The sequence below is a fragment of the Carassius gibelio genome, chromosome B5, assembly GCF_023724105.1.
Source record: "Carassius gibelio isolate Cgi1373 ecotype wild population from Czech Republic chromosome B5, carGib1.2-hapl.c, whole genome shotgun sequence".
Taxonomy (NCBI): Eukaryota; Metazoa; Chordata; class Actinopteri; order Cypriniformes; family Cyprinidae; genus Carassius; species Carassius gibelio.
In genome coordinates, this window is record NC_068400.1 from 7,739,844 (window position 1) to 7,757,030 (window position 17,187).

At 35.4% G+C, this 17,187-nt stretch overlaps 1 long non-coding RNA gene across 3 annotated transcripts in view; it reads left to right on the forward strand.

The window, feature by feature from the left end:
- The window catches only part of LOC127957968 (uncharacterized), a 121,393-nt gene extending 105,212 nt beyond the window's left edge, over positions 1 to 16,181 (forward strand). For all 3 annotated transcript variants that reach the window (XR_008153920.1, XR_008153921.1, XR_008153922.1), the window contains exon 2: positions 15,540 to 16,181. This is a non-coding gene — a long non-coding RNA (uncharacterized LOC127957968). The remainder of the gene's footprint in view (positions 1 to 15,539) is intronic.
- The last annotated feature ends 1,006 nt before the right edge of the window (positions 16,182 to 17,187 follow it).

Consider the following 17,187-nt stretch of genomic DNA (forward strand, 5'->3'; position numbering starts at 1 on the left):
AAAGCATTTTGAAAATGACACACTTCCTGCTGCCAGTTGGTGGCGCTATAACTTTGACTCCTAATAGTCACATATATGTGATCAACATCATACAATGAATAATCTGATGAAGTTTGATTGAAATCAGGAAATGTATGTGGATGGTATTAGACACTTCCTGTTTCTCAATTCTCGCCATAATTTCAACGCCTCGCCACGAGCAAACCGTTCGTGATATCAAAAATCCCCTGGCAATTTTTCATCCCCAATGTCTTGAGATCATGTTGACCGAGTTTGGTGGTAAACGAGTAAAAAACCTATGACAAGTATATCAAATTCCAGAGCATGCGCTTTTTACATAACTCTAAATAGCTGACTTCCTGTTGGGCGGAGCCCAATGACATGCAATACGAAAATTGTTCGGCACAATGAGATCTATATGTGTACTGAGTTTCATATGAATATGTGCAAGTATGTGTGAGCTATACATCAACATTTATGACTGTGTTCCAGGGGGCGCCGTAGAGCCCCTGTGCCACGCCCGGGTCCCAGCCTCTGCAGGCTCCTAAAGGGCACAGATTCCAAAATGTGTGCAAATTTTCAAGAGTTTTTGAGTATGTTAGGGACCCCAAAAGCCCCCACAACTTTGACCAAAAATATGAATAATAAACCCTAAATAGCCAACTTCCTGTTGGGCGGAGCCTATGACATGCAGTACGAAAGTTGTTTGGTTTAATGAGATCTACATGTGTACCGAGTTTCATGTGTCTACGTGCAAGTATGTAAGATATATGGCCCTCAGTATTCCAGGGGGCGCTGTAGAGCCCCTGTGCCACGCCCGTGTATCAGTCTCTGCCCGACCCTAATGGCCGCAGGTTCCAATCTGTGTGCCAATTTTCAAGAGTTTTCGAGCATGTTAAGGACCCCAAAAGCCCCCGTAACGTTAGAAAAAAAAAAAAATAATAATAATAATAAAAAATAATCCTAAGGAAAACAATAGGGCTCTCGCCCTCCAGGCTTGAGCCCTAATAATCCTTAGAAGAACAATAGGGCTCTTCGCCCCTTCGGGCTTGAGCCCTAATTAAAGCTGCAAGCAGCGATGAACGGGCCCTCGCACCCGGGCTCACAGCAATCGTGTGGCTTTAGTAAAAAGGTGAAGGTGAGAAATATGCATTTCAAATCGTTAATATAATGGAATATGTCAAAGTCATTTATATGTGCCAATTTTCCTGTTGCCAATAGGTGGCGCTATCATTATAATGGAATATTGGCCTTCAGATGTGTTCAGGCTAGGAGTCTTATCGAACATGTGAAGTTTGGGGAATATCGAACATTTCAAGCCTGAGTTACAACAACTTCTCTTGCTGTGGCGAGACATCAAATTTTGTCATGGCGCCATGGACCCGCCCTTTAACAAAATCTAAAGATCTCCACAATTTAACATTGCAAAGACCTTTAGATTAGACTGACCATAATAAAATGTTGATGTCATAAAATTTCTTGGAGTAATTCTTTGCAGTGTAAAACATGACACTTCCTGTTGCCAGCAGGTGGCGCTATTACTATGTCTGAATATGGGCATGTAGATCTGTTAAGGGCAGAAGTCTTATCTAACATGTGAAGTTTGAGGCAGATATGACATTGTATGTCTGAGTTACAGCAACTTCCTTTTTCATGGCGAAATATCGAAATTTGTCAGGCCGCCATGGACACGCCCTTTAACAAAACCTCAAGATCTTCGCAATTTAACATCGAAAAGGGCTTAAGATTACACTGACCAAGTTTGGTGTTGATCTGAATAAATCTCTAGGAGGAGTTCGTTAAAGTACAACCCCTGAAAATGGCAAAAACAACACCAATTTTGCAGGGAAAATTCAAAATAACCGACTTCCTTCTGGGATTCGGATTTCGTACCAAGAGACTTTTTTGTAGCTATCGGTGTGTTACATATGTGTACCGATTTTCGTACATGTACGTGACACGTAGCTCGAGGCGCACTCCATTGAAAGTGTATAGGTGGCGCTATAGAGCCATTTTGCCACAACCAATGGAATATTGGCCTCCAGATGTGGGCAGGTCAGTACTCTTATCAAACATGTGAAGTTTGGGCAAGATCTGATATTTTATGCCTAAGTTACAACAACTTCTACTCCCATGGCGAGACATCGAACTTTGTCACCGCGCCATGGACACGCCCTTTAACGAAAACTCAAGATCTTCACAATTTAACATTGCACAGGCCTTTAGATTAGACTGACCACAAAAAAGACATTGATGTCATAAAATTTCTAGGAGTAGTTCTTCGGAGCATAAAATATGACACTTCCTGTTGCCAATAGGTGGCGCTATGACTATAACTGAATATGGGCATGTCAATCTGTTCAGTTCCAGAGTCTTATCAACCATGTGAAGTTTGAGGCAGATTGGACATTGTATGTCTGAGTTATAGCAACTTCATTTTTCATGGCGAATCATCGAAATTCGCCAGGCCGCCACGGACACGCCCATTAACAAAAACTCAAAATCTTCGCAATTTAACATCGCAAAGGCCTTTAGATGAGGCATACCAAATTTGGTGTTTATCTGAATAAATCTCTAGGAGGAGTTCGTTAAAATACAACGCATGGAAATGACAAAAATGACACAAAATTTGCTCATAAAATTAAAAATAACCGACTTCCTGTTGGGTTTAGAATTTTGGTCCAAGAGTTTTTTTTGTAGGTATTGGAGAGTTACATGTGTATACCAATTTTCATACATAAAACGTACATGAAACGTAGCTCGAGGCGCACACCGTTGAACGTGTATAGGTGGCGCTGTTGAGCCATTTTGCCACACCCACTTCTGAAACCCATATCATATGTACATTTTCGCCGGTTCTGAGGTGTGTGCAAGTTTCATGACTTTTTGAGTATGTTTAGGCCCTCAAAAATGCGATTCATTATGGAGAAGAAGAATAATAATAATAAATATAGCTGCAAGCAGCGATGTCGGGCTCAAGCCGTCAGTGCAACGCCACCCCGGTAGCATCGGGAAAACTGTGCCCAGCGGGCATAAGCATTTACAGTAACCCTCTGGCAATCAAATTTTAAGGGATATGGCAGTTAAAGGGTTAATCCGACCCGTCTAGACTTTGAAATCACATACACAGAACAATATATATAACTTTAGTAACACTTTATTTTAATATATATAAAATATGTATATATGTATATGTATAAGTTGTGCATCGTAGCTGACACCTAAATGAACACATTACAATTGGTTTATGACTGCAAGTCTTTCTCCTCAAATGCTATTGAGCTTCAAATTTGCTTTTGAGCCCATGTGAAAAAGTAGCATAATTTACATATGACTTACAGTTTGTTTTAATAAATATCAAACATTCAATTTAATGGTGCATTATAGCTGTCACCTAGATGAACAATTACAGTTGTTTTTATGACTGTAAGTCATTCTCTTCAAATGCTACTGACGTTAGAAAAGTGTATAACAATATCACATGTAACTTTAGAGACGGTCCCTAAATTTGAGACTCTCGAATGTCCAATGTCAAGCCTTTATGCCTGTTTTTGTTTTGTTTTTTACTTTGTTTTTTCTTTTCTTTGTGCCGGATTGCTGATGTCTTTTACCCGGGCATAGATGTCCATCCATCAATTACGAACATTCATCCGCAAATGTCCGAGCGGTCGCGAGCGCGGATGGGAGAATGGCGCATGTTTTATTTTACTGGGATGGTGCCTCCTCTGGGAGTTGGTGCCCTACAAAGACTGCGTATTCTGCATATAGGGAGCGGCGGTACTATCTGGAAGATATATTCCTCAAACCGTCGTACAAGAGGAGGTGATGCTAGTACTTCAAGCATCTCTCAAAACCTATCTGTTCATAAAGCCTATACATAAAGTCTTAATATAGTATTCCACTATATGTTGTGCTATTCTAATATTATTGTGGTTTTTTATTGACATTGTTATTTGCTGTTATTTTTTGTTTTAATATTGTTACTGTTGTTACTTGTTGTACGGTGACCTTGAGTGGTTTGAAAGGCGCCTTAAATAAAATGCATTATTATTATTATTATTATTATTATTATTATTATTATTATTAGCTGTACACTTGATAAAAAAAATTAAATATAAACTTATGCAATTGTATATATATGTATATATAGTGTACAGTTTTCTTTTATTGCATCTTGAAATAAATGTTTCTGAGTTCTGTGTTTGTTTATTTTTTTTATTTTTATTTTTTTTATTTTTTTTAGGAAGATTACAGCCTTTAATCTCCTCAAAATAAATGTGCATATAAACCATGAACAATTTAATTATAGCTGTATTTATAAAATGCTTACTAATGACTATTAATTTTGGGAGAAGGCTACATAAAGCAGCAACAGTTGATGTTGAGGCCTAAGATATTTCTTAAGCTGTAATGATGAAAAAACAACAACAACACAAAATTGCTTTTTTTTCTGCTGGTGATTAAAGAGATGATTAAGTCTCCCTCCCTCTCTCTCTCTCTCTCTCTCTCTCTCTCTCTGACACCAAGCCCATCCCCTCTCCCACACATTCACACAAACTCAGCACACACACTTAACACACAAACACACACACACACATTACCCACAGTGACAGAGGGACAGAGTGACATCAGATGTATGGTAGTTTTTTAATTTTCTATCATCCATATAGTGTTGTATAGTCATGAAACTATGCATATTTCCTCAGCATGACTTCTATGTGTACATTTTGTTGAAGTGTTTAGAAGCTGCACTTAAAAAAATAAAAGACATTTACTGGTTCCTTTTTTACTGTTATTTCAAAAAATCACCATGACAAAACCATTCAAGCTATCCAAAATTCATTCGCACCTGTTCTGTAAGATAAATTCTTTAAACAGTGGTAAAAGAGGATGTGGTGCTGATCCTTCAAGAGTCACACCAAACTTATCTGTCCATAAAGCCTATAAAGAATTATTCTTAATACACAGTATTTCACAATACTTCAGCATATTATTCTAATTAAGTGAAGGTCATTTTATCAGTAAAATACATATTATTTTTCTTTGAAAGATTTCTATAAATGATTTAAATCATACTTGTTTCTACAATAATTTTTTAAAAGTAATCATATAGCGCCATCTGGTGGCCATTATTGGTACTAAGAATTGCAAGCTTGATTTATATGTTATGATAGTTTTAATTTTAAGTTGGCTCTTGAAAATGATAAAGCTATGAAACTTACTGTGCTTCTTTCAAATGATGACTTCTACGTATATAAAAAATTATGAAGAGTTTGAAATAAAGAATGTTAAAGATATAGTAAAATAACTATTGTATTTTTTTTATGTTACTTTAATAAATCGGTATGGCCACACCATTTAAGGTATCCTAAACCCATTCGCAATTTAACATCTTCAGTATATTGGCATCATGTTGAAAAAGTTTGGTGTGAACTACTTGTGTCTTCTTGGAGGAGTATGATTCATTTACAGGCTGATTTGATCATAAATCCACAATAAAATTTCTGAGTTCTGTATCAATCAGTGTTGTTGTTTGTTTATTTTCATTTTTTTATTTTTCATAGGAAGATAACTGACCCTTTACTCTCCTTTTTAATAAATGTGCTTATAAACCAAGATCAAGCTATTTATAGCTGTATTTATAAGCTGCTTATTAATGACTATTTAAGTTGGGACAAGACTTTATAAAGCATGAACTGACTATTTACTAATGAGTGCAGTTATTATAAAGTGTTACCAATGCATTTACTAATGTTAACAAATTAGACATTATTTTACAGTGTTATAAAATCCTTTAATGACTTATAAGCATTTGTGAAAGTTCTGCTTGCATTACAGCTTAGTCTTAATCTGTGAGCTGAACAGTTTTACTGTTACATCCATGAGATTATGTAAATTAAGATAAATGTCATGTCACAGGATGGAATAGGTCAGTATCAAATGAGATTGAAATTATTATTTGCAGCACAAATAAGTATTTTTAGAATTTTGTTTTTAATTCCTGAAACTGTCAGAAAAGGATAAGGCCTAAGAGATTTCTTAAGCTGTAATGAAAACAGCAATATTAGCAAAAGCAACAAAAAATAACAATTTAAAATAATTTTTTTTTCTGGTGATTAAAGAGATGATTAAGTCTCTTTCTCTCTCTCTCATTGTGTCTGCCACTCAGCTCATGCCCATCCCCCACTCACAGACACACACACACACACACACACACACACACTCTCAGTCAGCACACATACATTCCTCAAACAGAGGGACAGAGTGAGTTGAGATGTCTGAGAGTTTTTTAATTTTCCTTTAATCATACAGTGTTGTAAAGTCATGAAACTATGCATATGTCCTCAGAATGATTTGATCTCTGTATGATTTTTTTTTTTTTTTAAGTGTTTGGAAGCTGCAATTTAAAAATACAAGACAATTAATGATTCCCTTTTTACTGTCATTTCAAAAAATCACCACGACAAAACCGTTCAAGCTAACCAAAATCCGCTCGCAATTTAAGTTCCTCAATGTTTTTTCAACATGTAGACAAAGTTTGGTGAGTATAGTGAACATTTCCTGTGAGGAGTATGCATTAAATCAGAGCTCAATTTAAATATTCAAATCAAAATAGCCGACTTCCTGTTGGTCGTAGCTGATGACTGTGAATTAGAAAGTTGTCCGTCTTGAAAAGAACAATTTATGTACCAAGTTTGGTGTCTGTAGCTAAAACTAACCCCCCCACTTTTGACAAAAGGTCGCGCTATAGAGTGCCTCCTTCACACCCTTTTAAAAGCTTTTGCCATTGTCTAGCTATCATTAATACTGATATGTGTTTTGAGTTTCATGTAAATCTGAGCTTGCTGTCTGCCTCAAACTCACCATAACAGAACATTCAAGTTTGACACGTTGCCATGGCAACACTATATCAGATATCAATATCCCCACAACAGATTTACATCGGCCGTGTTTTGTCATTATTCTGATGAAGTTTTAAGTAAATAGAGTAAAAATAAGATGCTGAATTCAAAGCATTTGGAAAATGACACACTTCCTGCTGCCAGTTGGTGGCGCTATAATGTTGACTCTTAATAGTCACATATATACGATCAGTATCATACAACGAACAAACCAATGAAGTTTGATCAAATTCAGGAAATGTATGTGGATGTTATTAGACATTTCCTGTTTCTCATTTCTCGCCATAATTTCAACGCCTCGCCACGAGCAAACCGTTCGAGATATCAAAAATCCCCTCGCAATTTTTCATCCCCAATGTCTTGAGATCATGTTGACCGAGTTTCGTGGCGAACGGGTTGAAAACCTCAGAGGAGTATTTCAAATTCCAGAGCATGCTTTTTTTAAACAGCCCTGAATAGCTGACTTCCTGTTGGGCGGAGCCTATGACATAGAGTGCGAAAGTTGTTCAGCTCAATGAGATCTATAAGTGTAGTGAGTTTCATATAAATACATGCAAGCGTGTGTGAGCTATGGTTCAAGATTTCTGACGGTGTTCCAGGGGGCGCTGTAGAGCCCCTGTGCCACGCCCGGGTCCCAGTCTCTGTGGCGTCCTGATGGCCGCAGATTTCAATGAGTGTTGCAATTTTCAAGAGTTTTTGAGCATGTTAAGGCCCCCAAAAATGCCCGGAAGTTTTTAAAAAAAATAAAAAAAATAATAATAATAAGAAGAAATATAGCTGCAAGCAGCGATGGCGGGCTCAAGCCGTCAGTGCAACGCCACCCCGGTGGCATCGGGAAAACTGTGCCCAGCGGGCATAAGCATTTACAGTAACCCTCTGGCAATCAAGTTTTAAGGGATACGGCAGTTAAAGGGTTAATCCGACCCATCTAGACTTTGAAATCACATACACAGAACAATATATATAACTTTAGTAACACTTTATTTTAATATATATATATATATATATATATATATATATATATATATATATATATATATATATAGATAGATAGATAGATAGATAGATAGATAGATAGATATAGATAGATATATGTAAATGTATAAGGTGTGCATTGTAGCTGACACCTAAATTAACACATTAAAATTGTTTTATGACTGCAAGTCTTTCTCCTCAAATGCTATTGAGCTTCAAATTTGCTTTTGAGTCCATGTGAAAAAGTAGCATAATTTACATATGACTTACAGTTTGTTTTAATAAACATCAAACATTAAATTTAATTGTGCATTAAAGCTGTCACGTAGATGAACAATTACAGTTGTTTTTATGACTGTAAGTAATTCTCTTCAAATGCTACTGATGTTAGAAAAGTGTATAACAATATCACATGTAACTTTAGAGACGGTCCCTAAATTTGAGACTCTCAAATGTCCAATGTCAAGCCAAATTTATGCCTGTTTTTGTTTTGTTTTTTACTTTATTTTTCTTTTCTCTGTGCCGGATTGCTGATGTCTTTTACCCGGGCATAGATGTCCATCCATCAATTACGAACATTCATCCGCAAATGTCCGAGCGGTCGCGAGCGCGGATGGGAGAATGGCGCATGTTTTATTTTTTTTGAGCTACTGGGATGGTGCCCCCTTTGGGAGTTGGTGCCCTACGAAGACTGCGTATTCTGCATATAGGGAGCGGCGGTACTATCTGGAAGATATATTCATCAAACCGTCGTACAAGAGGAGGTGATGCTAGTACTTCAAGAATCTCTCAAAACCTATCTGTTCATAAAGCCTATATATAAAGTCTTAATATAGTATTCCACAATATGTTGTGCTATTCTAATATTATTGCGTTATTTTATTGACATTGTTATTTACTGTTATTTTTTGTTTTAATATTAGTGATGGGATTTATGGCTCTTTGAGGGGATCCGGATCTTCGCGATCCGTTCCTTTCAAAGAGCCGTTCAAAAGAATGGCTCTTTTGGCTCTTTTTAAATATTTAGTCAGTTTTAAGAAGCCAGCTTGGGAGCATCTCAGTTTATCCTGGAAATAATCACTGGGAGGTATTATGAGGTGAGATTTGTAGTCAAATAATTAAAGCTCCGATATCACACACCAATATCTGAGTTTGAATTATTCTGAAATATTGATTATTACCTCATTTCTCATGTGTCGACTATATTCCATAGGGTTGCACAAATCCCTCTGCTTAGACAGTGACATCATTATTTTGATTTACCTTTAGTACAAAGTGTGTGTGTGTGTGTGTGTGTGTGTGTAAAACTACGTTGACTTATGTTATTCATACAATACCTACTCACAAATAAACATAAAAAACAAAGCCGGCTGCAATGAATTTCTGTGCAAAACAGCTTTTACTACAAACACTTCCACACAAGAACATTGTTATCACACAAGAACATTTTGATAGAAAACTATTTTTTTTTTTAAGTAGATAAAATTAGAATAAATAAAATGGAAATGTCTACATACTACATACTATTACTACTGTAAACTTTGCAAATAGGACATCAGCCCCTTCAAGTCAATGAACAATAACAAAGTGGGCTGCAATGAATGTCTGTGGAAAACAGCTTTTAGTGAAACATTTCTATAGAGCTCGGGCGTAGACGTCATGGAATGGTGCATTGTGGGTAACGGCGGCCATTTTAGAGGCATCGCAAAGCAGGTTTGTAATAAGATAATAGCCAGTCTCCAGAAAAAGTTATAGAACGTGACAAAAAAAGTTGCCTATACCTATACGGACAAACTTAATAATGAAGCCAAACAACGCTAATTAAAAAAAAAAGAGGTTGTAGGCGGAATCGATCCCTATGAACACATGAAAGTTTACCAAGCCTCAGTTTCCCTGATAATTTATCCTACCGGGTCTGTGGAGTGAGCGCTTACACCTCCGATCAATTTAAAAATGTCACTTTCACTTTTTAAAAAGTCACTGGAGGCTCACCTGCAGATCATAAATGGATCTGCAAATTAAACGTGGAGAAAACAATCTTTTTCACTAAGGAAATGTTAACATTAACCAAGCATCAGTGGTGACACACACACACACACACTTATCAGATTCTGCGAGTTATGAAGCTTGTCTATGCAGGTTTGTTACACTTCAGGAGTAATTACTCACCTATCATACTTGCAAAAATCCACTGTTTTCCTCCGGTAGTTCTGTAATCCGGTATAATATTGACGAACATTCACCTCAGACACAACCCACCATTCACCAAAACAAGACGCTTAACTTCCTATTTTGAAGTTTGTTCCAGTTTTTTTTTTTTTTTTTTTAAACAAGTTGTTCAAATTTGTTAAATACAGTCAGCACAAAAATATCAAAAAGCAAATTAAGTTCAGGATTGGGTCAAAAGAAAATGTTTAAACAAAAAATACAGACACTAAACTGACTCCCTTACTGGCCAAAAACTAGAGAAAACGTAATGTGTTTGTGTCTGAGTTTGTGTGTGTGTATGTGAGAGAGAGAGAGAGACCATACACAACATGTCTCACCATAACTATGTATTATAATATTATCGAAGGTGATGGTTTCCCTCCGTACAGTGGCGACCCAAGCCATCTGACGCCTCTTGGTGATTTCAGACACCTTGTGTTTTTTTTCCAAGTAGGAAAATGTTGAAAACTAATATGATTCACGAGGCGTTTGCCCTGTCGATCATGAAACCGATTACAGCAGTTCACAATACAGCAATACTGAACCATTTACCAAAAAATAATCAATATTAATGACCAAATGACCAACGTTACCTAATGCCTACTATACAGTACATCTACTTCTGTACCGCGATTCCCACAATGCATTGCGACGTGACGCAACGATCCCGACCTCTATACAAGTACAGTATCACAAAAGAACATTTTTAATGATTTTAAAATAAGTTTTAAATGAACACAAAATGCAATGTAAATGCATGCACAACTAATAACTAATATCATCACGCTATAAAGGGTTGGCCTGCGCTGGGTGCGCCCCTCCCCCTATAACTGTTCTGTCTCCTGGCGGAGCTCATTTGTATGAACACGCATAGGAAAAAAGAACGATAGAAAGAACGGCTCCTCTCCAGTCGCGACTCGGCTCCCATCGTTCATGTTTATGAGCCGTTCAAAAGAATCGGTTCGTTCGCGAACGTCACAACTCTATTTAATATTGTTACTGTTGTTACTTGTTGTATGGTGACCTTGAGTGGTTTGAAAGGCGCCTTAAATAAAATGCATTATTATTATTATTATTATTATTATTATTATTATTATTATTAGCTGTACACTTGATAAAAAAAATTTATATAAACTTATGCAATTGTATATATATATATATATATATATATATATATATATATATATATATATATATATATATATATATATATATATATATATAGTGTACAGTTTTCTTTTATTGCATCTTGAAATAAATGTTTCTGAGTTCTGTGTTTGTTTATTTTTTTTATTATTACTTTTTTAGGAAGATTACAGCCTTTAATCTCCTCAAAATAAATGTGCATATAAACCATGAACAATTTAATTATAGCTGTATTTATAAAATGCTTACTTATGACTATTCATTTTGGGAGAAGGCTATATAAAGCAGCAACAGTTGATGTTGAGGCCTAAGATATTTCTTAAGCTGTAATGATGAAAAAACAACAACACAAAATTGCTTTTTTTTTTCTGCTAGTGATTAAAGAGATGATTAAGTCTCCCTCCCTCTCTCTCTCTCTCTCTCTCTCTGACACCAAGCCCATCCCCTCTCCCACACATTCACACAAACTCAGCACACACACTTAACACACAAACACACACACACACACACACACACACACACACATTACCCACAGTGACAGAGGGACAGAGTGACATCAGATGTATGGTAGTTTTTTAATTTTCTCTCATCCATATAGTGTTGTATAGTCATGAAACTATGCATATTTCCTCAGCATGACTTGTCTTCTAAGTGTACATTTTGTTGATGTGTTTAGAAGCTGCACTTAAAAAAATAAAAGACATTTACTGGTTCCTTTTTTACTGTTATTTCAAAAAATCACCATCCAAAATTCATTCGCACCTGTTCTGTAAGATAAATTCTTTAAACAGTGGTAAAAGAGGATGTGGTGCTGATCCTTCAAGAGTCACTCCAAACTTATCTGTCCATAAAGCCTATAAAGAATTATTCTTAATACACAGTATTTCACAATACTTCAGCATATTATTCTAATTAAGTGAGGGTCATTTTATCAGTAAAATACATATTTTTCTTTGAAAGATTTCTATAAATGATTTAAATCATATTCGTTTCTACAATAATTATTTAAAAGTAATCCTATATCTCCATCTGGTGGCCATTATTGGTACTAAGAATTGCAAGCTTGATTTATATGTTATGATAGTTTTAATTTTATGGTGGCTCCTGGACATGATAAAGCTATGAACTTACTTACTGTGCTTCTTTCAAATGATGACTTCTACGTATATAAAAAATTATGAAGAGTTGGAATGAAGAATGTTAAAGATATAGTAAAATAACTGTTGTATTATTTTTTATGTTACTTTAATAAATCGCTATGGCCACACCATTTAAGGTATCTTAAACCCATTCGCAATTTAACATCTTCAGTATATTGGCATCATGTTGAAAAAGTTTGGTGTGAACTACTTGTGTCTTCTTGGAGGAGTATGATTCATTTACAGGCTGATTTGATCATAAATCCACAATAAAATTTCTGAGTTCTGTATCAATCTGTGTTGTTGTTAGTTTATTTTCATTTTTTTATTTTTCATAGGAAGATAACTGACCCTTTACTCTCCTTTTTAATAAATGTGCTTATAAACCAAGATCAAGCTATTTATAGCTGTATTCATAAGCTGCTTATTAATGACTATATAAGTTGGGACAAGACTTTATAAAGCATGAACTGACTATTTACTAATGAGTGCAGTTATTATAAAGTGTTACCAATGCATTTACTAATGTTAACAAATTAGACATTATTTTACAGTGTAATAAAATCCTTTAATGACTTACAAGCATTTGTGAAAGTTCTGCTTGCATTACAGCTTAGTCTTCATCTGTGAGCTGAACAGTTTTACTGTTACATCCATGAGATTATGTAAATTAAGATAAATGTCATGTCACAGGATGGAATAGGTCAGTATCAAATGAGTTTGAAATTATTATTTGCGGCACAAATAAGTATTTTTAGAATTTTGTTTTTAATTCCTGAAACTGTCAGAAAAGGATAAGGCCTAAGAGATTTCTTAAGCTGTAATGAAAACAGCAATGTTAGCAACAGCAACAAAAAATAACAATTTAAAATACTTTTTTTTTTCTGGTGATTAAAGAGATGATTAAGTCTCTCTCTCTCTCTCTCTCTCTCTCTCTCTCTCTCTCTCTCTCTTTCTCATTGTGTCTGCCACTCAGCTCATGCCCATCCCCCACTCACAGACACACACACACAGACACACACACACACACACACACACACACACACACACACACACACATTCAGTCAGCACACATACATTCCTCAAACAGAGGGACAGAGTGAGTTGAGATGTCTGACAGTTTTTTAATTTTCTTTTAATCATACAGTGTTGTAAAGTCATGAAACTATGCATATGTCCTCAGAATGATTTGATCTCTGTATGATTTTTTTTTTTAAGTGTTTGGAAGCTGCAATTTAAAAATACAAGACAATTAATGATTCCCTTTTTACTGTCATTTCAAAAAATCACCACGACAAAACCGTTCAAGCTAACCAAAATCCGTTCGCAATTTAAATTCCTCAATGTTTTTTCAACATGTAGACAAAGTTTGGTGAGTATAGTGAACATTTCCTGTGAGGAGTATGCATTAAATCAGAGCTCAATTTAAATATTCAAATCAAAATAGCCGACTTCCTGTTGGTCGTAGCTGATGACTGTGAATTAGAAAGTTGTCCGTCTTGAAAAGAACAATTTATGTACCAAGTTTGGTGTCTGTAGCTAAAACTAACCCCCCCACTTTTGACAAAAGGTGGCGCTATAGAGTGCCTCCTTCACGCCCTTTTAAAAGCTTTTGCCATTGTCTAGCTATCACTAATACTGATATGTGTTTTGAGTTTCATGTAAATCTGAGCTTGTTGTCTGCCTCAAACTCACCATAACAGAACATTCAAGTTTGACACGTTGCCATGGCAACACTATATCAGATATCAATATCCCCACAACAGATTTACATCGGCCGTGTTTTGTAATTATTCTGATGAAGTTTTAAGTAAATCAAGTAAAAATAAGATGCTGAATTCAAAGCATTTGGAAAATGACACACTTCCTGCTGCCAGTTGGTGGCGCTATACTGTTGACTCTTAATAGTCACATATATGCGATCGGTATCATACAACGAACAAACCAATGAAGTTTGATCCAATTCAGGAAATGTATGTGGATGTTATTAGACATTTCCTGTTTCTCATTTCTCGTCATAATTGCCACGCCTCGCCACGGGCAAACCGTTCGAGATATCAAAAATCCCCTCGCAATTTTTCATCCCCAATGTCTTGAGATCATGTTCACCGAGTTTGGTGGCAATCAAGTAAAAAACCTATGACAAGTATATCAAATTCCAGAGCATGCTTTTTATAAACAGCCCTGAATAGCTGACTTCCTGTTGGGCGGAGCCTATGATATAGAGTGCGAAAGTTGTTCAGCTCAATGAGATCTATAAGTGTACTGAGTTTCATATAAATACATGAAAGTGTGTGTGAGCTATGGTTCAAGATTTCTGACTGTGTTCCAGGGGGTGCTGTAGAGCCCCTGTGCCACGCCCGGGTCCCAGTCTCTGCGACGTCCTGATGGCCGCAGGTTCCAATGTGTGTGCCAATTTTCAAGAGTTTTTGAGCATGTTAAGGCCCCCAAAACACCCCGGAAGGTTTAATAAAAAATAAAAATAATAATAAATATAGCTGCAAGCAGCGATGGCGGGCTCAAGCCACCAATGCCATAACCCCCCCGTGGCATCAGGTAAACTGTGCCCAGCAGGCACATGCATTCACAATATCCCTCTGGCAGTGAGGTTTTAAAGGATACGGCAGTTAAAGGGTTAATCCGAATCATCTAGACTTTAAAATCACATTCACAGAACAATATATATATATATATATATAACTTTAGTAACACTGTACAATAAGATTTCATTTATAAACATTATGTTAACACCAACAATATTTATATAGCATTCATTCATGTCAGTTAATATTCCAAACTTAAACATGAAAAAAATAGTTTTATTGTGATTTTTTTCCAAGTACATTTTACCAATTCCAAACCATATCAATCTTAATAACGACCATTATTTTTTATTTAATCATTTATGAGTGCTATACAATAGTCCAGGAAAGCTGGAAGAGAAAAACTCCTTATATTCATATGTGTAGAATTATTAGGCTTGTTTTCTTTTACAGATGAAATGCGCTAAAATAGAGTTTTAACTCAAACTGTAAAGTCGAAAATTATGAAATACCCATGAGAAATATCAAACACAAATGCAATACAGAAATGGATAAGTTAAGACTTGACCATTGTACAAAAAATGCTGACTGGGTCATGAGGTCAGAAAAGAAGAAGAAAAAAACAGGTCAAGAAGAACTGACAAAAAGAATTACAAAATAATTAGGAATTAATGTGAAGATTAATTTTTAGTCAATTCTGCAAGACAGACTTTCAGGAAAGGAGGTGGAATAAAAATGAGCTCCTAAATCTTAATCCCAGATTCTGGAAGATATATTCCTCAAACCATCGGACAAGAGGAGGTGGTGCTGGTCCTTCACGAGTCACTCTAATCTGTTCATTAAGCCTATATATAAAGTCTTAATATATAGTATTTCACAATACTTCATGGTATTCTAATTAAATCATTTTTTGGAATCTTAAGTCTCTCAGAGCCTGACACCGAGTAATTCTGGAGACTCCAGGAAAGTGGCAGTTCTGTAAAATGTTGGCGCTGGAGACTAAATGCACCCTGATAGATTCACACCTAATTCACTTAACACACACACACACACATTACCCACAGTGACAGTGGAACTGAGTGACATCAGATGTATGATAGTTTTTTAATTTTCTATCATCCATATAGTGTTGTATAGTCATGAAACTATGGTCATGAGACCAGTCATTCTGAGGAAATATGCCTCAGAATGACTGGTCTTCTATGTGTACATTTTTTTGAAGTGTTTAGAAGCTGCACTTTAAAAAAATAAAAAGACATTTACTGGTTCCTTTTTTACTATTATTTCAAAAAATCACCACGACAAAACCATTCAAGCTATCCAAAATTCATTCACACCTGTTGTGTAAGATTAATTCTTTAAACAGTGGTAAAAGAGGATGTGGTGCTGAACTTTCAAGAGTCACTCAAAACGTATCTGTCCATAAAGCCTATAAAGAATTATTCTTAATATACAGTTCACAATACTTCAGCATGTTATTCTAATTAAGTGAGGGTCATTTTATCAGTAAAATACATACAATTCATTTTTTTTTTTTTTTTTAAGATTTCTATAAATGATTTAAATCATACTCGTTTCTACAATAATTATTTAAAAGTAATCCTATAGCTCCCTCTGGTGACCATTATTGGTACTAAGAATTGCAAGCTTGATTTATAAGTTATGATAGTTTTAATTTTATGCTGGCTCTTGAAAATGATAAAGCTATGAAACTTACTGTGCTTCCTTCAAATGATGACTTCTACTTATATAAAAAATTATGAAGAGTTAGAATGAAAAATTTTAAAGATATAGTAAAATAACTATTGTATTTTTTTATGTTACTTTAATAAATCTCTATGGCAACACCATTTAAGCTATCCTAAACCTATTCACAATTTAACATCTCAGTATATTGGCATCATATTGAAAAAGCAGTATGGAGTAGTATGAGGAGGAGTATGAATTCCTTTACAGGCTGATTTTATCATAAATCCACAATAAAATTTCTGAGTTCTGTATCAATCTGTGTTGTTGTTTGTTTATTTTTATCTTTTATTTTTCATAGGAAGATAACTGACCCTTTACTCTCCTTTTTAATAAATGTGCTTATAAACCAAGGACAAGCTATTTATAGCTGCATTTATAAACTGCTTACTACTGACTATTAATGTTGGGACAAGGCTTTATAAAGCATGAACTGACTATTTACTAATGAGTGCAGTTATTATAAAGTGTTATCAATGCATTTGCTAATGTTAACAAATTAGACATTATTTTACAGTGTTATCAAAT